The 25,643-nt window shown below is 33.6% G+C and overlaps 1 long non-coding RNA gene across 1 annotated transcript; it reads right to left on the bottom strand.

The window, feature by feature from the left end:
- Positions 1-967: 967 nt before the first annotated feature.
- On the bottom strand, positions 968-25,643 carry LOC128921602 (uncharacterized). The gene is made up of 2 exons (XR_008471033.1): positions 24,655-25,643; positions 968-1,430 (listed from the first exon to the last, which is right to left on the bottom strand). It is a non-coding gene; the product is annotated as an uncharacterized LOC128921602 (long non-coding RNA).

Raw genomic sequence — 25,643 nt, 5'->3', positions numbered from 1 at the left:
TTTATATGCTTTGTATATTTGTGGGTTCTTTTTTACTAATTATTATTATTTTTTTGTTTTTTGTATAAACTGCAATTGCTAGTTAAAATTTGTATTTGTTGTTGTAATATTGATTATTTTTCGTTTCACTTGATTTGAAGTGGAAAATTCAATATTTTTTTGTTTTGTTGTATTTTGCACTTGCTTTGGATAGCTTTAAAGTGTTTTTTAAATTTAAAAATTTTTTTATACGTTTGTTGTTGTAATTTTTAAATTTTTATTTAAAAATTTTGTTGTTGTAATTTTTAATTTTTTAAAATTTGCAATTGTTGTTGTTGTAATTTTTATTTTTAAAAATTTGCAATTTTTGTTGTTGTAATTTTTATTTAAAAAAAATTTTGCAATTTTTGTTGTAATTTTTATTTAAAAAAATTTTGTAATTTTTGTTGTAATTTTTTTAATATTTATTTTTTTAAAAATTACTTGTTTGTTGTTTTTTACAATAGCATATATGTATGTATATCTAAGATATTTATATTTTTAATTAATAATTAATTATTATTTGGTTATATTTCAGACTTTTCAAAATTTTTGTAAATTTGTTTTCGTTAAATTTCACTACTAACAATTTGTGTTGTTTGAATTTGCATTTAATAAACTTGTAAGTATGTATATATATTTTTACAATATATAATTTGAGTTAATATGTTGCTTATATGTAGATACGTATGTTTTTTGTTTTTGTTTTTGTTGTTGTTGTTGTTGTTTATTTGTATTTAATTGCGGCTATTGCGTTGCGAAATTTGTTGTTGTGAACTTTTGTACTTTTTGGTTTAACACTTGCTTTTGTCGGTTTTGTAACGGGATTTATTTAAAAAATATATATGTATGTATCAATTTAACGGCGCTCGAAAGTTGTTCGTTTTGTTTTTGTTGTAATTATTTTTTATTACTTTTGCTATATCTTTGTGTATTTGCTGCTACTTAAGTTATTTTTTAATTTTATAGTTGTTTTTGTTGTTATTGGCTATATGTATTTGTTGTAATTTACTTAAAATTTATTTTATTTAAATTAAAAAATAAATTTGTCTTCCACTGGTTTGTTTGCTTTGCTTAATTGCTTTCAATACGTTATGCTAAATTATGCTTAGATCTATTTTGGTTTTAACAATTTAAGATTTGTTGAAAATTTCAAAAATTTCCACTTATGCGTGTAAAAATTGTTTACTTTGTTGTTGTATTTATTATTTATTTTATTTTGTGTTTTTTGGTTTATTTTATTTATTTTTTCATTTATTTATTTGTTATTTTCAGTTTTTGTTTTTGTAATTATAAATAAATAAACTTAATGCGTAGGACTAAATTGAGATTTGGTTGCTTTTGATTATTTTCTCGAAATTATATTACTGGACTTTTGCTATACTTTGTTTTGTGACTGGGCGTTATTATATCTGAAATGGAAGAAACAAGTTTTGTTAAATACTTTTCGAAGAAAATTGTTGAAATATAAATTATTTGTTTTTTAAATTTAAAACATATAGTTTCTGGAAGCCAAAATAGATTTCAGATCGTCCATCGCCACTAAACGTTCTCAAAACCGACATTGAGATTCCCTGTTCCAACTCGAGAACTTACTTGAATGCCTATGACTTCACTCGAAATGTAAGTTTCTTTAGTTTTTCTTCTTCGAAATGATAAGTTCCAGCTCAAAAACTTACTTAAAAACTCAAGGTTTCATTAAAAATGTACAAATCTTTGATGGTTATTAATCTCTGCCACTTCATAACATACTTTAAAGTTGGTAGAAGACAATACAATGTGAGACCTACAAGATATAAGATTCAATAGAATTGCTAATGCTGAAGTTATCTAGATCATGTATTGTTTTCTAGGGCTTTTCTGCAGTTGTCTAGATTAGGTGTTGTTCTCTAGGGCTTCTACCAATAAATCTAAAAACAATTATTGGAAACAGAATTTGTTTCGATGAAATGGATTTGGGCAAAAAAAAACTGCAAAAGCAGGATCCTGAGAGATATTATTTGATGAAGTGAAAGCTAAAGTAAGTTTTAAGACTACTATTCAACGAGAATTCCAGATCCTCTGAAGAAAATTTTATTTTTTAAAGCTGCTCTCAAGAAATTTCTAGCAAATCTGATTCGAAGAATAATTTGACTAATAACTCCACTTTGGAGACCAATGCTTTATAATGTATTGTATATGAACTAATCTCTTTGTTGTTGTTTCTACCAGAATCATCTTTAAACTTTGAAGAGTTTTATAATTACAGTTTAACTTCCATAACTCGATCTGCTATAACTCGAAGTTATCCATAATTCGAACTCTTGAATTGGCAAAAGAAGACAAATTTCATACAAATTGCCTTTCATAACTCGGAGTCTCTCCAACTCGTAGTTTTTTGTGGATTATGGTGATTCGAGTTAGGAAACCATTTGTATACTCAAAACTACTCCAAAAGTATCCTAAACGAAACTTCCCATTTTAAAATATAGTTAAAAAGTTATACCAAGAAGGATATAGATACATAATTTATATGAAGCCACAACAACAAATAAGTAAAAAATACCGCGCGCAAAAACCTTGTACACCTGTGCACTTATTTAAGCGCGCGAAAACAAGAAAAAAACGTGTGTGCAACGGTCGTTGGAAAGGAAGTCACAACTCGAGCAAGACGTCACATAAATACGAGCTCGAGTGAAAACATCTTCTACGGTAGGCAGGCATTTGCTTTCGCACATGCATATATAGAAATACATATATATTATATGTATATATGTAATAGGAAGAATTTTTGCTCGTTGTCTTAGCATGTGTATTCGCACTGTTTTGTATTGGCAGGTAACTTCATCGCGCCAATGAGCCTATTAACCTGTCGTGTTGCTGCACCAAGTGTTGAAATATCCTGCTGTTGCCGTTTTTGTAGGTAAAAACTACAATTGGTTTCTTCTTCTTCTTAACTGGCGTAGAAACCGCTTACGCGGTTATAGCCGAGTCCACAACAGTGCGCCACGCATCTCTCCTTTTGGCGGTTTGGCGCCAATTGGTAATACCAAGTGAAGACAGGTCCTTCTCCACCTGGTCCTTCCACCGGAGTGGAGGTCTCCCTCTTCCTCGGCTTCCACCAGCGGGTACTGCATCGAAAACTTTCAGAGCTAGGGCACTTTCATCCATTCGAACAACATGACCCAGCCAGCGTAGCCGCTGTCTTTTTATTCGCTGGACTATGTCTATGTCGTCGAACAACACATACAGCTCATCATTCGATGTTGACACCGTCCACGCTTCTGCACCATAAAGTAGGACGGGAATGATGAGGGACTTGTAGAGTTTAGTTTTTGTTCGTCGAGAGAGGACTTTACTTTTCAATTGCCTATTCAGTCCATAGTAGCACCTGTTGGCAAGAGTGATTCTGCGTTGGATTTCAAGGCTGACATTATTATCGGTGTTAATGTTGGTTCCTAGGTATACGAAATTATCTACAACTTCAAAGTTATGACTGTCAACAGTGACGTGGGAGCCAAGACGCGAATGCGCTGACTGTGTGTTTGATGACAGGAGATATTTCGTCTTGTCCTCGTTCACCACCAGACCCATTCGCTTCGCGAGATATTTCGTCTTGTCCTCGTTCACCACCAGACCCATTCGCTTCGCATTGGTTTAGATATATGTATATATTTGTGACTTTTTTAGGTTAGGCCTTCAAGGAAGATACTTCCATTGTTGATATATGGAGTTACAATATTATTTTTGTTGTTTTAAATAATTGTAACAGTGAGATGAAAGGCTGCTAGAGACTTTATAGCTGTTTAAAATAATTCTATGAGCTTGTTTTTCTATAAGGAAGAACATAAAAAGTTTTGAGAACCTCTAATGGGTAATCTGAGGTGTGTTCTATATATAAAATCTTAAGTTTAATCTAGCTTACATTTCTTACAGTTAATTTAGCTTCTACAGAATATTTTATTACATAGTTGGATACATCGAAAAATTGAAAAAATTGATCTAGGGTTGTTTTGAACATAAAAAATCGATAAATACAAATTTTTTGTATGTAGATGGTATGGTTATGGTTCGAAGTGATCTGGATATCCAAATTTTGGTAGAGATACTTATAAACTATTTAAGTAAAATCAGGAAAATGGTTTCGTGCCTGATCTAATACCACATTTTGAGATCGATTTTAGTAAAAATAAATGAAGGGACCTATAAGTTTAAAGCTGTCTTTAGAGGACTTATGATTTTTATGGAGAGTTTTCTATTTCAAGACCCGCTCACTTTTTCAAGTGCTATTGATATTAAAAAGTTTGCGATTTTTATAAAATAACATACAGTTGAACTTCTCTAAATCTAATCACCATTAAACTACTAAAAACTTCGAGTTAGAGAGACTTCCGAGTTACGGAAAGCAATTTGTTTGAAATTTGGCTTCTATTGCCAATTCAAGAGTTCGATTTATGGATAACTTCGAGTTATAAAATTTCGAATTCTGGATGTTCAACAGTATGTTATTTTAGATTTCATTTTTACAGAAGAGGGTTTTTATTTCTTTAGAAATATAATCTATATGTATAAACATTTATGTCTATATACACATATTCTCTATGCAACATACCTTTTTTTGAATACACATTCAAAGTCATATGAAAGAAATATGTTGCAACAGTAGCATATATATTATTTTATAAAGTATTTATATTGCCTTTTATAGATCGGGTACAGGTGAGAATTCAAAAAAAAAAAAAAAGAAAAAACGTTAACTCCGGCTGTACCGAAGCTAATATACCCTTCACAGGTGCATTTCTTTTAGTAACTATGTGTTTAAGCAAATCTAAAGACGTAAGAAAAAGTAAGTAAAAACAAAGAAAACATTTTACTAATTCTTTTTAGCCGGGTTGTTTGCTAGAAACATTAAGGTTATTTAATAAGGAAAATAGATTCATGTCATGTAATCCATGTCAAATTTCGTGAAGATACCACGTCAAATGCGAAAATTTTCCATACAAGCCATTGATTCCGATCGTTCAGTTTGTATGGCAGCTATATGCTATAGTGGTCCGATATCGGCAGTTCCGACAAATGAGCAGCTTCTTGAAGAGAAAATAACATCTGCGAAATTTCAAAACGATATCTTAAAAACTAAAGGACGAGTTCGTATATATACAGACATTCAGCGGACGGACATGGCTAAATCGACTCAGTTCAACATACTGATCATTTATATATATACTCTATAGGGCCTCCGACGCTTCCTTCTGGGTGTTACAAACTTCGTGACAAACTTAATATACCCTGTTCAGGGTATAAATATATATGTATATAGATATAGAGGTATGTGAATATATGTATATATGTACTACAGTATGTAGTGTTATAAATTTGTTTGTGGCATGTGAATATGCAACATTTGTATTCATAAAACGCATTGCTAGTATAGCCATTGGTTGTGTTGAAACACCATTTCAGCCGAAAAAATACTATTATATAATACAATATGAACCACCAAAATCCCGTTCACATCAAATAAAGCCAGTTAAGCGCCGAATCATTTTGGTGAAATTTAATTTTTTGCCACATTTTCCGGTGCAACGTGAGGAAAAGCCTAAAAGAATATGATTCAATGAAACCATATCTGGATTTATACCGCTATATATATGTATATGTACAATCATAGATACATAAGCGTGTTGTATAGTCGAAAAATATAACCGAAATTTTAATTTTTTCCCACCTCCACTTTGATATACCACATTTTGCGTGCGAAAAATTTATTCACTTGTGTTTCCCATAAAAAATAGACTAAAACAATTTCAAAGCAAACTGCAAACTTTGTTATTTCACGCTAAAACGGTGAATATTTTTTAGTGTTAATTTTTTTGCACTAACTTTATTCGCCATTTTCGCTTTTCTTAGTGCTGACAGAAATTAGGCCAACTAAAAGCGGGGTGCATACATATAAATGCATGGCAAGGGTGCTTAAGTAAGGAAAAAAATGGAAAAAAAATTGCTAAAAATTAAATAAAATAATAAATTATAAAATGGAATGGCATACAAGGTGGACAGTGTTGCAAGAAAAAAATGCACACAATTTGTGCTTTAAAAAATTTTTAGGAGTAATAAATTTTAAAAATATATATAAAAAAATATTAAAAATAAAGATAAATATCTAACTCAATCCAACATTGTATACGTGAATTAATCAGTATTTTTTATGCCCACTTTGCGCGAAAATGTGACATTACGAACACAAAAGTTATTGCGAACTCATAAAAATACTCGTGTCTAAGTACAGTGTGGGAAAAAGGTACACAAACACTCGAGCTCAATATATAAAATACAGTATAATAATATGCTTAATTAGAATATATGTCAGTTCCACATATTTAATATGTGTTGGTGTATAAACACGTTCTCACACACTTATATAACACACATGCGCTTGTATATGTGCTTCAGTATAGGTGTAACTGCCGCTTCACATTTGTTGATCTTATACTTCAGCAACCCCGCTGTGTTATCTTATCAGCGTTAAACAAATGCCTGTGGACATTTAAGCTTCGTTAAAATCAACTACTTCACTTTTCAATTTAGCTAAAGCATGCGATACCAGGCAATGTAAGCAATGCCGCTAGCATTGATATACTCACCTATATACATATATATATATATATATATATATATTTGTGTCTATATCCAGTTAGTTTTCAATTAAATGCAAAAAAACAGCATTGCCTTCCGTTTCACGCTTTTACACTTTCGAGTGTTTCTTTTTTTTCAACCTAATGTACACAGCGCAAATTTATTGAGGTTAATGGGACAGTTGGTGTGGTTAGTGGTGCGTAGTAAGGCTCTATATAGTGTCGCAGATTCTGAGTTCGATTCCAAATGCTGACCAGAATGAAAAAATATATTTTTTGTAAAGGAAAGAGAGAAGTTATTTCTTAAAGTCGTCCGCTTTTAGACAAGCAACTTCCTCCAAGTAGATTTCTGTCACTAAAAAAGTCTCGTAAAAGTTGAAGAGGCTTTCGGGGGCGACTAGAAAACTAATAAGACCATTTATTCGTTCCTCTAAATATTTCGTATAGCAAAGATAACTGTTAATCGCTTACATTTTTTGGATGTTTTGAGTAGGAATCTTGAGATTTTAACTTAATTACCCGATTGGAACCAATTCAAGTAGAACCGTTGTTTCTGATCAGCAAATATATGGTTCGGGTAAGCAGTGTGAGTCTTTTCATGTGCTTAATGTAATGTCTGAAGAACCCTGAAACCCATATCAGGCAAGATATTTCTACGAAATTACTATACTATCCTCATAAATTGTAGAGATCGATTACAAGATTTATCCACAGATAGTTGAACTTAAAACTATTTACTATAGTAAGATGTCTTCTGAAGAATTTTCTCGAAGACTTTATTAAAATATCAGTTAACATCAAAAAAATATTCATATTACGAATATTAGATTTAAGATTGCTGAAGGTCCATAAAATAGTAGCATACTTTTAGGACTATACATCAAATTCTAGTTCAAGGGTCTATAAAGGGAATATACCACAGTTTATATATAAATTCTTTGAAAAACGACGGAAATAATTTCGTCGACGATTTTATTAAACTAATCTCATAAATTCGATTACAAGTTTTCTCCACAGATAGTTGTACTTAAAACTATTTACTTTAGTAAGATGACTTCTGAAGAATTTTGTCGAGGACTTTATTAAAATAGCAGTTAATATCAAAAATATATTCATAACACGAAAATTAGATTTCAGATTGTTGGAAGTTTATGAAATAGTAGCATACTTTTAGGACTGTACATCGAAGTCGAGTACAAGGCTCTATAAAGGGAATAGAACTAGGTTTATATATAAATTCTTTGAAGAAGAGACGACTCCAGTATAATTTCGTCGACGGATTTATTGAATTTTGAGGTAATATCGAAAAAAAAATATTGATCTTATATTAAGGTTCATAAAATATTAGCATACTTTTAGGGTCATGTATGAAATTGGATGCTAAGGGTCTGCAAAATGCATATATCAAATTTTTAATTGATCGAAAGACCAAATTCAAATGCCAAATAATGCCATTAGAGGCTTTAATAGCATTTTCAAAGCATTTGAGGTTAGATTTGTAGGAAGACGTGTGTTAGACTATAGCTAATTCACAATCAAATTATGATTTTGCAATTATTATAGAGATATATATATGACTTTTAGATCGTATGCTTGAATATTTTATTTTTTTTTTGAATTTTTGAAAATTTTTTGAGGTTAGGTTTTCATGGAATATAATTCTATACCTCATAATAAAGCAATCTTTCGTGATTTAAACTGTTAAAATTCAATTGAAATATTAATGAATTTTATTGGACCCAACTAATGTGTCAAAATAACTTTGTTTCACAAGAAAAAATTTAAGTTTTTTTTGTATAAAAATGGTTACAAATGTCGATGAGCCTCAACCGCTTTTTTCTTGAGATTAAAAAAGAAAAGCAAAATTTCCCGCAAATGTCGAGAATTCGGCTCAAAAAGTGACATTTTCAGTTGAGAATAAGTTTGGGATGCAACCAGATCTCTACAAATATTTGTTGGGTTAATGTTGACACAAATGTCCAAGATCGATATAAAACGATTTAATCGATTTAATCGACTAGTGCTTGACCCTAGAGGCATCTATTGGAAAACGGCGGAAGCAAGGTTGTAGACCTAATTTTACAATTTTATTTTTCTAAGTGCACGACTTGGCTTCTAGCTGTGCATATCCCTTAAAATACCAGCTGAATAGATAAGGCTGATTATATTATACGGATATATAGATAGAAGACAAACACGCATACACTTATAGCTATGTACGAGTGTATTTCACGTAGCTCTCTAGATAAGCGACGTACGCGTGCACACACGAACAACAGTTAAATGTTAATAAAAAATGGCAAAGAAAAAACTTGGCCACATGCATACGCGTACAAAACAAATAAACACATTTGGAACAATGCAAGCAATTCAATAGCAAATTTAAAAGCAGCACTGCCAACAACCAACAGCAACAACAACAACAATGGCGTTAGCATTGTAGCAACATCAAGAGCAATGACTACAGCGCTTGCAATGGCCATGGCAACGGTACAGATATGCAGCAAGCAGCGAAAAAATTTTATGAATTTGCAAAAATTAGAAAAAACAAGAGAAAAAGCGTGGCAAATATGTATATAAGGGACACGAGAGCAGAGGGTGGTTGAGACAAGTAAATAAGGCAGGCAGGTATATATGTAGTATATGTATTTGAGTACTGCCACGGGGATTGCCTGCAGTGGCAACTGGAAAAATAGGTGACTACGAACTTGCAAATAATTGCGCGGACAATACGCCTTGCCACACATACAAACACACTCACACTATATAGCATACCATTAAGGAGGGCACTGCTATGGAGGGGACGCGAAAAGCGCGCATCGTTGATTCCACGACGAGCACAATGCGCAGCCGCCTGCGTCGTCATCGTCAAGGTGGCAAATACCGCTGCACTTGTACGATGACGAGTACTAGGACGTGGGTCCATCTGAGGTTTGCCATGCGGAGAGCGGGGGGACGAAAGTGTGCTAAAGGTAAATATAACGGGCATTCGTTGGTTGCGCTGTGGCAAGCGAGCAGCCGGTGTGTAGCGCGTAGTAAGTTTTACTTAGGCGATTGTGGTGTGCAACGGTGCGGATGGAGGACAGCAAATATGCATACTCATGCCCAAATGCACAGCACGCTACTAATGTGTTGTGTATGTGTGTGTGTGGCAGGCAGCAAGTACGCGGAAGACAACGCGAGCGCTGGGTACAAGCTTCAACTGCATGCAGCTTGGTGTTGTTGTAGTCAATGCTGGCTGTTGTAGTGTAGTTAGTGTATTTGTTAGCGATTTGTTATTGTTGCTGTTTTTTTATTTTGGTTGTTGTTGTTGCTTTTATTATTGTTTTTGCAGTTTTTGTTGTTGTTGTTTTTTATATAGTTCCTTCTTGTTGTTGCTGCTTCTAGGCATAACCGTTGGCCATGGCATGTCATTTTCGCCATACTTTATTCCACTTTCGTTGGGAATAACCGTTGTTGTCGCTCGCTGCCACACACTTACCCACACAGCGAAACGCGGTGCCACACGAAAAGCAAAAGGGCTGCGCTACGCGTCAGGTTTATGGGGATTCAAGTGCAACAACAGTTGGTGGGGTGCCTGGTAGCTGCAAGTAGCGAACGCTAACTTTTGTTGCACGTAGTTGTAGTTGCAGTTGTTGTGCAACACTCTACTTGCCACGGCGCCCTCGCGCATTTCAACGCTTCACATTTTGCGCGTTGGCAACAACCACGCTTATGTTGCAATGCTGACTACTATACACCGTTGCAGCCCTTGCAAACTTTATTTGCTCTGTTGTTGTTTTTTCGCATACTTTTTGTATTTGTTATTGCAGTTTCAACGCTCTTTTGAAGTTTACACTTTTCCCTCACTGTTTTTTCTGTTTTTTTTTTTTTTTGCATTGTGTGCTCGTTGATTCCCTACTTTTCAACACGCTTGCCAACACAACGTTGCTGGCAGTTCGGGCTCTGTTCTTCCTGCTGCTGCGTGTTTTGCGGGAATTGAAGTGCAACGAAATGCCTTACTCTGCACCAAAATTCTACCTTCATTTTCACCTTTTTCCCATTTTTTGTTGCTTTCTTATGCGCAGTTGTTGTTGTTGTTTTTCAGTATTTTTTTGTTGTATTTATTTTTTTGCGTACCCTGTACCTACACGCTTTGGCGATTTTAGGTGAAGGCAACTCACCTTGCACGTGCAACATTACTACCATGCAACCAAGCGAGGGTGTTTTCCACGCACACACAGAACTACTACTGCATTGTGTTCTCCTATTTGTATATACACACACACATACACAGACAAATTGCATTTCCACTTTACTCGCCAATTCGGAGTTTTTTGACTTGCTTGCCGCTCGAATTGGGTGAACATGTCAAAGGCAGAGTTAATTGTTCGTTGATTCATGCGCATAAAATTCTATATACAATACTATATACTCCATACATATGTACAAAATACATAAAATCGACGTAGTCCGATATTTCTATGAATTTTTCGTGCATTCAACATTTGCCAAAAATTGGTTTTCCGCCGAAGTAGTGTGGTTGTCAATGCACAAATTAAATTCGTATCTTTTGTTCACGATTTTTTATTATCTCTCTTTTGCTAGAATGCACGGTTTTCCTTTGAAAGCAAGCAACAAATAACATTAAAGAAAGGACCTTTTGGATTTTATTTCTATTTAGCTGGACCCTCATCGAATTTAATGCATATGGGTCAACGTTTTTTGAGCGGTGGATAACACATTTTTTTTTTGGTTTCTTTGTTGAGAATTTGTATGTGATCTATATAAAGGAAATATCATCTAAGTATAATCCCAAATTCAAGCATAGTTGTAGGCATTGACACGTTTTAATTCCGTTTATAAACAGATAAGTCCTTTTAAAGTACAACATCGCTTCATAAGAAGGTTCTACAAGAAGATAGAAACGGTTCTAGGAGGGAAAATTCCAACTATTACATTATAAGAAAATATAAGGTTTTCCACAAATGGAAAAATGTGTATTAGAACAGTAGAGTCGAATAACTAATTGTTCTAGAGTATTAGAATGCACTGATTCTGAGTTGATTACTTAATATTTAATTTAATATTTATTGGAGGTATATTAAGGGGTTAGGAGTAGTCAGGATTTAAAAAAACATCATTTTTTTTGCATTTTCGTTAAGTGTATTATCTTAAAAATATTATCTGAAATTTTGAATTTGATCCGATAATTACTTTTCGAGTTATTCGACAAATAAAAAAGAGCGCTCGGGCAATCCAACACGCTAGTGTGAAACTTTAAATGCGATTGTCTCAAAACTTTGTTTTTTGAACTGGTGACAATTGTAACTCGAAAACCGTTCGGTAGATTTTATTGAAGTTTATACAGCTTTTAGAATACATAATAACCCTGGGCCAGTTCGAAGCTTTTTGTTTTTTTTCAAAAATTTCGACTTTTTAAGACCAATTAATTGCCGATTTTTTCCCGAAAATCTAGAAAAAATTTCCTGGTGCCGCCATTTTGTTAAATTTTGAACCAAAAACCAAGAAAAACTTCCATCCGGCCCTGAATTATCTAGCTATAAAACTAATTTTTCTTATTCGATTGTTTTAGATGAATCTCCAAGGACTTATGATTGTCACCGCAAGGACCTTTTTTTGGAACTAGGTCAACACAGCAATAACTTCGGAAAAAAATTTTTTTTCCAAAATTCTCGTGACTTCAAGTCAAAACATTGTGTAATAATGTCATATTATTACTTTTGTAAAATAATATGATTTAATAGCAGAAAAATTACTGAAAATTGTAATTTTTTCGAGTCTCTGACTACCCCTAACACCTTAACTTTTTTAGGCCTTTCAGACCGACTCCAATTTTTATACTCTCGCAACCTGTTGCACAGAGTATCATAGTTTTGTTCACATAACGGTTGTTTGTGTCACCAAGAAATATAAGAGTTAGATATGGGGTTATATATACATAAATGATCAGGATGACGAGTAGATTTGAAATCCGGATGTCTGTCCGTCCGTCTGTCCGTCTGTCCGTGCAAGCGATAACTTGAGTAAAAATTAAGATATCTTAATGAAACTTGGAACACATGTTCCTTGGCACCCTGAGGAGGTTGCTTTCGAAAATGGGCAAAATCGGTCCACTGCCACGCCCACAAAATGGAGGAAACCGAAAACCTATACAGTGTCATAACTAAGCCATAAATAAAGTTATGAAAATGAAATTTGGAACATAGGATCCCATTAGGGAGGGGCACATTTGGATGTAATTTTTTTGGAAAAGTGGGCGTGACCCCGCCCCAAATAGGTTTATTGTATATAACTCGCAAACCAATAAAGCTATATAAGCCAAACTTTCTGCAGTCGTTTCTTTTAGCCATTTCCTTATACAGTCCAAAAATGAAAGAAATCGGATAATAACCACGCCCACCCCCCATACAAAGGTTAGGTTGAAAATTACTAAAAGTGGGTTAACTCCCTAACGAAAAACGTCAGAAACACCAAATTTTACATAAGAAAAGGCAGAAGAAAGCTGCACTGAGATTTTTTTACAAAATGGAAAATGGGCATGGCGTCGCCCACTTATGGGTCAAAAACCATATCTCAAGAACTATTCGACCGATTTTAATGAAATTCGGTACATAACACTTTCTTGACACCCTGATGACACAGGTGGAATATGGGCGAAATCGGTTCACAACTACGACTACTTCCCATATAACCCAATTTTGAATTCCATCTGATTCGTTCACTTTATAATGTATTCATAAGGAACCAATGAAGCTAGCGGAATAAAACTTTACACAAATACTGTATTTGAGCTGTGACATCACTTGTGGAAAAATTGTCAAAATCGAACCATGACTTTTCAAGGCCCCTGATATCAAACATGAAGAACTCAGTGCCTAAGGTTAATTTTTCACCGAAAATATAGGTAAATCCATCAGACATTTTAATGTAATTCATTCCCTCTGAATTTTTTTCTTATAACAGTTTCTCTCTTTACCTGAAATGGTAAAAATTGGGTCATAACTTCCCCCAGATCCCATATACCTAATTATAAGTAATATTAAATTAAGTGATCGTATAGTCTTCGATACATTGTATCTTGGTGGTGAAAACGAGTGAAATCGGTTTAGGAATTACCTCAGTCCCCATATACTATTTATGATGATTTTCGTTATTCTATTGAACTTTATGCCGAATATATGGGTCGAATTGTGTTGTCTTTATAAAATTACATCAATAAATTGCGAGAGTATAAAATGTTCGGTTACACCCGAACTTAGCCCTTCCTTACTTGTTTAAGAGCTATAGATATCTAGAGATAACAAAGTTAAAGAGATCGCTTCTACTTAATTTGATTCAGAATCGGTTTGTATTTCCAGAACAGGCTACTGGTGATTATCTGGTGGTTACCCATATGATTGTATTGGCAACTAAAGGAGGAAAGGGAAGAGCATGCTATCATTCGAGATCTGTTAGTGGATAGGTTGTTTTTGTTATTGTTGTAAGTTAATAAATGTGTCTGAAATTATGTTTTGGCATTGCTTCTAGAGTACTATCCTTCGCTAACACCAAAAAATTGGAATTTTTTTCGAAGGTTTTGTAAATAAATAATTTGGTATTAATTATTTTTTGGTAATTTTCTCTGATATTTTTGAAATTGTGGTTAGATATATTAAAACTTTTTCATTATCATAATATCTAGACATATTTCCTAGATATTTTGCCGAACTTTTCAAACCATTTTTCATGTGCTTCTGGAAGTTATTCGACAAAATGTAGTGAGTACCAAATTCAAAGCCACATATCACGACTGATGGTTTTATAACGGAATTTTTCAATATTTATGAGTTACTCTGAAGACTTTAATTGTAGTGGACCTACCGATTAACAAAATTCAGATTCTTTTTTATAATGTTGGATTTGGTGTATAAAGCGAATGCTACATTTTGAAGAATTGCAGAGAAGATAGAGAAGTTAACTCATGAGTCCTCAAAATGAAATTCATCAACCTCATTATCCACAGATCTACATTAAAATCATAACCAAAATTCCAAATTCTTACACACTGCCACTAAGGTAACTAAATAACAGTTATTACAACAACAAGTCATCTACTTTTAGTACCAACAACAAATCAAGCTTTGGACTTCAACATTTCCATTAAAATTCGAAGTTATCAACTTTGCACAGAATACAACAATACACGCTGTGAATTTCGTAAGTGTATATGACGTATTCATACACATAAGTATGTACCGTTAAATATAACAGTAACGTTGGAACATTTGTTTACATTTGGCTCATTCATAAATTCGTATACGACGATGGCGGCAAAAGGTAGTATTAGGAGTGTGGAGAGTGAGTGCTATTGGTTGGGTCATGAAAATGAGGCGCCAATATGTGGCAACAACAACTACAAAAATAGCCGGCACAAAAGCAAAACACACAACAAATGAAAACGAATTGCGGTGAAGTTGTTGGAAAGGTGATTTGGGTGTATTAGAACGTTTTGACCTAGTAGTAGCGAAATTTTGTTGAGTGCTTGCCACAAACAGGGTAAAGGACAATGAGTGGGTGGGGCTAGAGGGTGTTTTTTGATATTGAAATGAGTGGGTATAATAGACTTAATTTGTGTATATGAGTATGTGTAAATGTGATTTCGGTAGTCTGTTGCATGCCACACATGCCTCATCACAGCAATACGTAAGTGAAGTGCGTACGCAATTACTTATGCGTGTATAGCTTATTGTGCAACACGTTTTACGGTTTTATATTAGACTGATTTGCACATGCACGCAAATACAACAACAATAACAGCAAACATTGTTTATGCCGTACGTGCCACATTGCGTGTACCACATGCGGTTCGGCTGTGAAACCTTATGTGATTCATTAAATTTAAAAAAGACTTAAGAACACACACTCACACTAAGAAATGGGGAAAATATCACCAATAAGACTTTTGTGGCAAAAGCTTTTTATTGGCATATATATTTCGGCGTGCCTTTACCGTTATTTGTACACCGCTACACACACACACTCAGCTGAACATCTTGTGCCATAATTAAGGCATTTTAATTTAACACTTCGAGTGCGAACTTCCTTCCAAAGCGCTCGCGGCCAAATGTGCGGGTGTTGCACGTTGTCACACTTGCCACAAACACACACACTTGCGCGTTTCACATTTATTATGTGCGTGTGCGTTAAAAAGAATGCAAAAGTAAACAAGGGGCAGGATTCAACAAGCTTTTGTCGCTGTTGCATGTGTGTGCATGTGTGTCTATAAATTTATGTATCCTGCCGATTTGCCACGAAGCGACATAAAGGACTGCAAATTGCTGCATGCCACACACACAGCAACCATATATACATATGTGCCTTGCTGCATTGGCACTTGTGCGTGTCTTAACCCTCTTTATGTGGCTAAATTATGTGTATCTGCTTGCGTGTTGTTGTTGTTGGTGGCAAGTCACTGCTGCATGTTGTACACATTGGCTTCATTTCAAATTGGGGGCATTAAGCCATGCGACAAATTAAAGGTATGACGATGAAGAAATGCGTTATAGATTCACTACATGAGCTGCAGTTTAACTGTTTGCCCTATTTTTGTAGGTTAGGTTTTTCATGCAACACAATTGTGGCAACAGTTCAAACAAAAGATTGCTAATTTGGCAATATTGACTCAGAACAGGTTTCAAACATTGATAAATAAACCAAAAAACAAAAAAAAATCCGAAAACTTGCAACTTGTTGTTTGTTCATGCAACATTTTTTATAGAAAAAAATTTTTTAAAATTAAATAAAATAAATAAAATATAAAATAAAATATAAAATCATTGCGAATTACTCCAAAAACTAAAATATACGACAAGAGTCTCTGAAAGAACCCTATATAAGCACATTTAACCCTCAAACACTTTCTTTACCTCAAACACATGACTAACTTTGTTGCAGTTTCCCTTCCTACATTGCTGTCAAACATGCAACATTTGTAATTGTTGTTGCATCCCAAGCATTTAGCTTCTGCTAATACATTCGTTTTGCATTTTCGTTGTCATGCCACATGCACTTTTGCCGCTAAAAGTTCGCGAAAGGGTCGCAAATGTTGTTCAAGTAGCTCATGTTGCATGCCACATTGTCAATTTCTTTGTAATATCAACCGTTAAAGTTAAGGTTTCCTTTTTATGTAGTTATTTACTGCGGCTGTTTGACTTTTCGTTATGTCTTCCGCTATTTATTTACGTTTATACTGGTTTTTGAACAAGTAGTGTGTTGCTATAGACCGTTAATATTGAAATTCTCAAATGTAATGTTGAAACAATACATGATCTCAAGCTTCTTTCCAGATAATTTTCAAAATTTCAAGCATACTTTTAAGGGCGATAATGTTCAAGTTGAATGCTAAAGTATACTTTACTCAACTAATCGCCAGTTAACTCATTTCTTCGCTGCAACAATACTTTAAAGGTAATTTGTGTACAAGTAGAGTGCTAAAGTATACTTTAAGCAACTAACCGCCGGTTAACTGATTTCCTAACTTCAAAATACACGTTAATTTCCTCGCGCATGTAACTACTTCCATACAAAGTAATATTCTTACTGTTGAGAATGATGTATCTTTCATTTGAGATTACTATTGAGAACAACAGTTGAGGTTTGAGAATTATATTTTTATTCAAACTAACAAAAAATTTAGTATTTAACTAATTTATTTATAAATCTCGTCTTCAATATTCATATGCACAAATTTCAAAACACTTTTGAAGTACAGTTAACACAACTAAAAGTATTTCAAAACTTTTCTAACTAAAAATACGAGTTAATTTCCTCGCGCATGTAACTACTTCCATACAAAGTAATATTCTTACTGTTGAGAATGATGTATCTTTCATTTGAGATTACTATTGAGAACAACAGTTGAGGTTTGAAATTATATTTTCACTCAACCTAATAACAAATTGTAATATTTCATAATTTTGTATAGAAATCTCCTAAAATATACAAATTCGAAAACTCAAAACTCGCTTAAAGTACAGTTAACACCGCCGAAAGTATTTCAAAACTTATTTCAGTACGCTAAACTTGCAATCCCTAGAATTAAGTAAATAAGTACACCTTGACAAAAAGTGATGCTACGCCATTTTAAAAATATCATCAACAACACCGCTCGCACTCCCACTTCTATGTTTCGCGCATAGTATGGACCGCTGCCTGTCAGTTTAAAAGAGATAGAGTCGCATGCGTTCGAAAATGTTTCAAAAGTGGAGAAGTTTATTTTTAGAGTTACCCAACAACAACAACAACCGTTGGCATAATGTACCGCACGCACCAAAAGCATAAATTCCATTGGGGATGGCCAAGAAAACGATGGGGAGCAATGCATGCGTTCGAACAACAGGAAAAAAAAATATGGATTTGTGCATGCACTCCATTGCATAGAGCGCAACATAGTCGTGGCTTATGTAGCTGGTATGTATATGTGCGCTGCTCATCTCATCTCGAAGATGCAAGCGCCTGCTATTTCCGTGCAACATTGTCTTCTATGTATTTGACTGCCTGCCAGCCAGTCAGCCAACCCCAATATGCCACAAATGGGTGAGCGATGTAGGTGTGTTGTTCGCGCCACATTTGCTACTAAAAATAGTTGTAGTTGGCAACAAAATGGAGTTACCGTCTGCACGCTTATTGGTAAACGCACCAGCAAAAGTTTCAACATTGAAAATTGCAGTCATTTATACTGTATAGTATGACAGACAAATTGTGGCAGCATACCGTTGTAGCGGTACTTATTTGTCGTAGTTTATATGTTGTCTTATGGCATGTGGCACAAATTGATGTAAGCATGTTGTATGCAGTTATATGTCTGTTGAGGGCGCTGCAACGAAAACTCAAAATATGTTGCAAGTTGCATAAAATCTACTTGGTGTTGCAAGTAGAAGCGCTTGAGTCAATTTTGCTATGCAATTTATACAATGTGGCGTATTCGGTGCATCTGTTTGACTTTTTCCGTCTCTATATTTATATATTTACATATGTGAGTATACATAATGTGGCATCCACATAAATACTTTTCTGCATAATGCCGCGGTCTGTTTGCTTATTCTTTGTTATGTGTGTTTACAAGGCAACGATCTGCTGACGCGCCTATGTTCAGCCACACACAGCCATTATCAAATAAACTTGAACTTGATCTTCAAATTGCCTGTTACATACTTCTAATTGTATCTGAGGGGATCTTCAAGCGAAGCGCATATTTATAGAGCATTTACTTTGCCATTCGCACTTTCAATGTCGAACGGTTAATGCTTTTAATGTTAACTAAGTTGCTAAATGTAGTTTTTGAGAAAGCTATTAGCTAAAGCGCTAAAGACAGGAACATATTTGACGGTAGAGTGAGATTTTGGATGCTATTTTTTTTTTTGTATTGGAATCCATATCTCCACTAGTCCAGTGTCTTCAATGTTTCTTTACCACGTTTCTTTTAAATATTATTATGGAATAAAAATGCTCTAGAAATCACTATCTATCTATCTGTACTCTTCAAAGTATCGACATTGGGTTTTTGAGTAATGTACTCTGGACAATATAGCTTTTAATGATCTCTGGTTCACAGACATCTAGTGATATAAGAAAGAGTCACAAACTCTGATTTCTATATCCGTTTTAAATGTGTTCTCAAGGACTATTACTTTATTTAGGAAGTATTTTACAGAAATCATTGAATGGTTCTTTGAGTAAAGTGATCTCAATTTTTATCTTAACAAAGAAATATAACTAAATAAATATATTTTTGCATTTAGTGCTCGTAAAACTCTCTGCGAATGCCAAAAATCCGAAATAATTCATGAAAAATAGTTGATTTTCTAAAAAAATGTTAGTTTTTAGGTATCTTTTTTGAAAGCATGAGAAATAATCTCCTAGAAAACTTCTAAAGCAATTCCCTATTAAGTTATCTACGGGTTTTAGGCTTCAGTGTTCTATTCAGCTATCATTCACTTAAGCTGAATAGGCGCCGGGGAACTTAAACCAATTTACTCCCATACTTTAGCTTTATTTATATCAATTTGAAACCGTTATATGATATTTAGGGAGTTTTTGTATAATATATGAATACATATACAGTTTTCTATAAAGAATTTAGTTTAATTTTTCTTATTAAAATTTATTTTTTGCAAGAAATTAAGGTATCAATAAAATCTCAAACTTTTCTCAACAGTATCTCAACAGGCGCCTTATAAAATTTTCAACAAATATGATTTCTTTTTGTTGCAAGGACATAATTAGCTTTCTCAAACTCTATTGAGAAATTTATAATTCTCAACTTGAGAAAAATATAATTCTCAATTTGAAAAAAAAAATATTCTCAAGTTGAAAAAGTTATAATTCTCAACTTGAGCTCAAATATGTTTCCATGACCAAGACCTTAAAAATCTTCTAATCGCCAGTTTGAGAAAAAAATTTAGAACCAAACATTTTTTCAAAGCTTAAGGTACTGGCTTCATATGTTATAGACCCTTAGAAGACATACAAATATTCCTTTTTGTCTGCCTCACTTTACATCCAAAGTTCCTCCACCACCAATGTCTTATAAATAACTTAAAAATAGTTTGATGACATGCAGCCAGCCACCAATCAGCGCTTCCCTACAATGACGATGACGAGTCAATACGAACGAGCTTGGCGTACGCACAGTACTGTTACTTTTGCTCGTGTGTGTGTGTGCATATGTGTTGTTATTGTTGTGGGAGCGCGTACACGTTTCGTGCACGTTTTCTTCATACATAATGATGTCGTACGTCTTCGTGGCTTTTGGCGAGTGTGGAGCCGTTTTATGAGTCTTATACTTCTTCTTCTGTTTTCTACACTTCTTCGCATTTTCGCTACATATTAAGATATATTTACGTGCCGACTGGACATGCGAAAGTCAAACGCATGTGTTATTATTTTATATATTATATATTTTGTGCGCCAAAAAAAGGCATTGTGAACGCAGGCGCGGGTGTCACGCACACATGAATATGCTTTTTTGTAGATATGTGTGTTGCAAGTGCTCGCAATGGCGCTCACAGTTGTTAAACTGTCTGTCTTAGTTGATTTTTTCACTGTCAGCAACGTCATTACAACATTTTTTTGCTGTTGTACAACACATACAACAACAACAAACATAATTTTTTGTGCGTTTTTTGTGGCTTATTCGCCGGCATCTTTTGCTGCTTGCACGTTGTGCTTACTCACTTTTATTATGATTGCCTTTATGATGTCCAATTTTACTCGGCGCTGCCGCAACATCAACTTGTATGTGTGTATGTGTGTCTGTATGTATAGTATGTGACGAGTATGTCTTGTCCTTTGTCGAGTCGTCGTTAGTCGTCGTCAACGTCATTAACAGCGTGCAACTGGCGCGCAAACTCACATTTATCCAAGAAACGGTAGCAAATTGTTTGATTATCTTCGTCGTTGTTGTTGTTGTTTCATGTTTTATGAGTTTTATTATGTTTTTTTCGCTGCTACTTTTTGCTGTTGTTGTACTTATGTTTACTTTTATTTGACTGTCTTCGCTTGTGCCTTTCGCCTTCATTTGGCGTTTTTGCTGTGTTTATTTTTTACATTTTCTCTCTTCCTGCGGCTCGACAGTCTTCTCCGCTTTTTACATTTTTAGCTTTAGTTGTTGATTATTGTTGTTGTTTTTTCTTCTTCATTGACTGCCAAAGCTTATACTCGTACTTTTTTGCTCGCCATATTTAGCTTTTGTTGTGCTACACTTCGGCCGTTTTTGCAGTATTTTTCATCGCATTTGTTGTTGTTATTTTTATAATATTTTCAATTTTTTTTTCATTGCGCCAACGCATGCAAACAGCCGTGCCACAACAGGCCTTCTTTCATGCTTCTACTGGTGAGCTTTGCATTTTCTAGTTTCTTTTTTCTTCCTTTTTCCATTTTGCTTCATTCCTTCTTTGTTCTTTTTTCTTTCAAATTGTATCTGCTGCCTTTATTTATGTCCGAAATGTGACTTTGATTGTTGCTTCAACTGCTCTGCGCACACCAACACAATCAAACAACTTCCTTTGTGTGCTTGTGTGTGTGTGTCTTCATTTGTACCGTTTGCCGGCAGCTGACTTCGTTTGCGCTTATCTTTTTGTATGTGTGTCTGTGTGTGTTTGCTTGCCATATAAATGTGTCATATTGTTTATTTTTGCATGATTTAATACTTTTGCTTCATTAAAAGTGTTTTTATTTTGTGGAAATTTGTCGTACATTCTTCAGTTTGGTTTCTTGTATGCATGGAGAGTAGTGTTCTCATACACATACCTACAGTCATTTAAATATTATTTTATAATCCGAATGAATTTGTTCTGGATTTATTTAGTGGAAAAGAGACATTTATGTATATACATATAATATGTGGACACATCAGTCAATTCAATTACATGCATATATAATATATACAAGAATGTATGCTCTTTAAAGGATTTTCAAAGACTTTTTAATATTTTTCTTTAGAAAAATACTCGAATTCTTTTTGTGGATTATGGTGATTCGTGATAATATAATTTTCTTTTGAAAAACGGGAGCAGTCATGTATCCATGTTCATTTAAATATTACATAAAAAATCGAGAAAATTTAATTTTTATTAATATTTGTAATTTAATCTTCTGGGCTGCTTCTGTGGTTTTTGAGACGCATGTATCAGTTTTGGGTTAATAGTTTTATATATCAAAATAAAATAGAAGCTGAAGCTGAGATAAAAAATAATATTTGTTTGCTTTACATGGCTGATGATGATATTCTAAGTTGTGACTTCTTGACCCTCTTTGGTGTTTCTAGAATCTCTAAACTCAAAGCTTAAAATTCAGTAACAGACAATGAAACCAAACAATTTGAGTATGTCTCCAAAAACGAAATCTCTCCAAGGTTAAGAAACAAAAAACATCGCTATATTTATATGAATTTTGGAGGTTATAATATTTCGCTCATTTTTTATACTCTAAACAAGGTATATTAAGTTTGTCACAAAGTTTGTAACACCCAGAAGGAAACGTCGGAGGCCCTATAAAGTATATATATAAATTATCAGAATATGAACTGAGTCGATTTAGCCATGTCCGTCTGTCTGTCTGTCTGTATATATACGAACTAGTCCTTCAGTTTTTAAGATATCGTTTTGAAATTTTTCAGATGTTATTTACTCTTCAAGAAGCTGCTCATTTGTCGGAACTGCCGATATCGCACCACTATATCATATAGCTGCCATACAAACTGACCGATCGGAATCAAGGGCTTGTATGGAAAACTTCCGCATTTTACTACATATCTACTACACGAAATTGGGTGTGAGTTATTGTTCATAGAAATAATTTAATCTCCGAAAAAATTGTTCAGATCGGTTCACTATAGCATATAGCTGCCATACAAACCAAACGATCGGAATCAATGGCTTGTATTAAAAATTTTCGCATTTGACGTGGTATCTTCACGAAATTTGACATGGGTTACTGCTTAAGGTAATAATATATTCTCCGAAGAAATTGTTCAGATCGGTTAACTATATAGCCTTAATGTTTCTAGCAAACAATCCGGCTAAAAAGAATTAGTAAAATGTTTTCTTATTTTTTTACTTACTTTTTCTTACGTCTTTAGATTTGCTTAAACACATAGTTACTAAAAGAAATGCACCTGTGAAGGGTATATTAGCTTCGGTACAGCCGAAGTTAATGTTTTTTCTTGTTTTAATTTAATTTTTTTTTGAAAAAAAAATTTCAAAATATTGAACAAGTTTCGTGATCTAAAAACCCCATATTCAGTACAATGGTAATATCTTGAAAGTTAAAAAAAGTTATTTCTTCTCAATACAATTTTGATCTAAAGCAAACTCAAAATAATTGATTTGTTTGAAAGAAAGATAGATCAACCGGCAGACTTAGTTTTGAGTCAAAAATTAACGAATAATCACAGGTTTGAATAAATCTCTTTGATGCAGACTCCATTTTTGACTCGTAACTGAGCCTGCCACGTTCATATATTCCGATATTGTTGTATATAGTATACAATAGGTATTGTAATCGATATTTTCTTTCATAAAAATTAATGTTTCTAATCAGGTGTGCCAGATTGTATGGTATGTGCCTGTTTACTTCTTCCATTCTAAACTTAGCTTTGGATTATTTTTAAAATAATATGTATTATAATCATCAAAACAAAACTATATTTCTAAAATTACTCAAATTGTTGGAGTCTTCTGAACCAAAACTCAACTTAGAACCATTTAATGAAAATCCATGGTTTGTGCCTTAACTCAACTTAAATAGTTTTATAAATCCATGCATGTTTGATCATTTCCATTTGGCTTCTAAACCATCCACCAATTCCTAATAATTGTACGTTCTCAAAATATATTTTCGAAAAAAAAAATTCTTGATCAGTGAACAGCATGATTTCCAAAGCAAGCGAAAATCGATGAAAAACTATACCGACGGAACACTTTGCTATATACGATCTCATAAATATCAATATCATCTCATAGGAAAAAATCTGCTGAAGTTGTATCCCGAAAATATGAGAGAAACAAAGCCCAAAGAAGTGCCTATGTTGGAATCTTTTGAAGCTCCAAATTCAGAAAAGACAACGAACAGAACGGATAGGATTGTTTTTCAGTTGAATGAAACTTCTCGATCAACTTTTTGTTCATTGTTTATAGCAAATATTTTCATATGATTTTTTATACCAACAAACAATCTTGAAAGGCTCATAAGTTTTTTAATGATTATTAGCCATAACAGATACTACGAGATTTCTTGTAAGTTCATAATGTGAGGAGGTTATAATTTCGTATTTCAGTTCCAATGCTAATTAGATCATGTTGCCGAAACACTTTTCCGATAAAAAAAAAAAACTTTTTCATTTTAAAATTTTCGATTTGGAAAATACACAGTATAAAGAGGAATCAATTTCGAAAATTTTCAAACATTTTTTGCTCATACTTTATGTTAGTGTAATATATTATTATTATTTACAATAAATTTTCATATTTTGTTTACAAACCTTTTTCAATTCAATTGTTGTTCACTGGTAGATCTTTAAAACTTTCTGTATCCAAACGATTGTATATGGTTTTAAACACTGAACTTTTTGTTTTTATTTTTTTTTCTTATAGGGAATTAATTATTGAGTTGGGAAACCGAAATACACAATAACGAAAATTTCAAAAAAAGGTATGGGATGGGGGGAAAAGATTTTGCACTTGGCTCGAGAACTGCTTATACACTTTTTATGCGTTTTCCAACTATAAAAATATATATTTTTCGAATACGATACAAATAAATTGAAGACTTTTTGGCAGTCTATTTGCTGCTTTGCACTTTTGTTTACTGTGGCGTGTTATCCTTCGTGTTGTAAACTCGATACGGTTTTGTATAACGATTTTCATAAAGCGACGAACATTTGCAGTTTTTGTGTTTGAATTTTTCAAAACACACAACGCGAAAACAAAATGCACTTTCACTTGGAGTTGCACAATTTTTTATTCACTTATTGTTGTTTTTGGTTTTTTTTTTTCAAACACTATATGTCAACAGTTAAATTATTTATTTGTTTATATTTATTTTTCATCAATTTCTTTGAGTAATTAACACACTACACAAGAATTTCTTTAGCTTGGAACTTTGAACACAAAACGCTCACAAAATTGTTGCAAGAAACGATCTTTTTGCGCTGTTTTTTGTTTTTGTAATAATATTTGAACTTTTCTTGATTTGCTTTTTTGTTTATAAAAATAGTAAACGAGTGTTTTGTTTTTGTTTTTTTTAATATTATTTTGACCGAGATGTATATATAGAGAGAGAGTGTGTGTGTGAGAGAGAGCGATGAATGAGGACTGTGTACGACGACGGCAATTGTTGTTAAAAAATTCAAATTCAAAAAACGACAGGCCGCTTCGCTTGTACGGTGCCAAAGTGTGTGAAAACAACTTTTCACCCCTTCGAAGGATACACTACAACTGTTCGCGGCGAACGGTCGCACGCCAAAACCAA

This window comes from Zeugodacus cucurbitae, chromosome 4 (assembly GCF_028554725.1).
Source record: "Zeugodacus cucurbitae isolate PBARC_wt_2022May chromosome 4, idZeuCucr1.2, whole genome shotgun sequence".
NCBI lineage: Eukaryota > Metazoa > Arthropoda > Insecta > Diptera > Tephritidae > Zeugodacus > Zeugodacus cucurbitae.
This window is presented reverse-complemented; position numbering and strand designations above follow the sequence as displayed.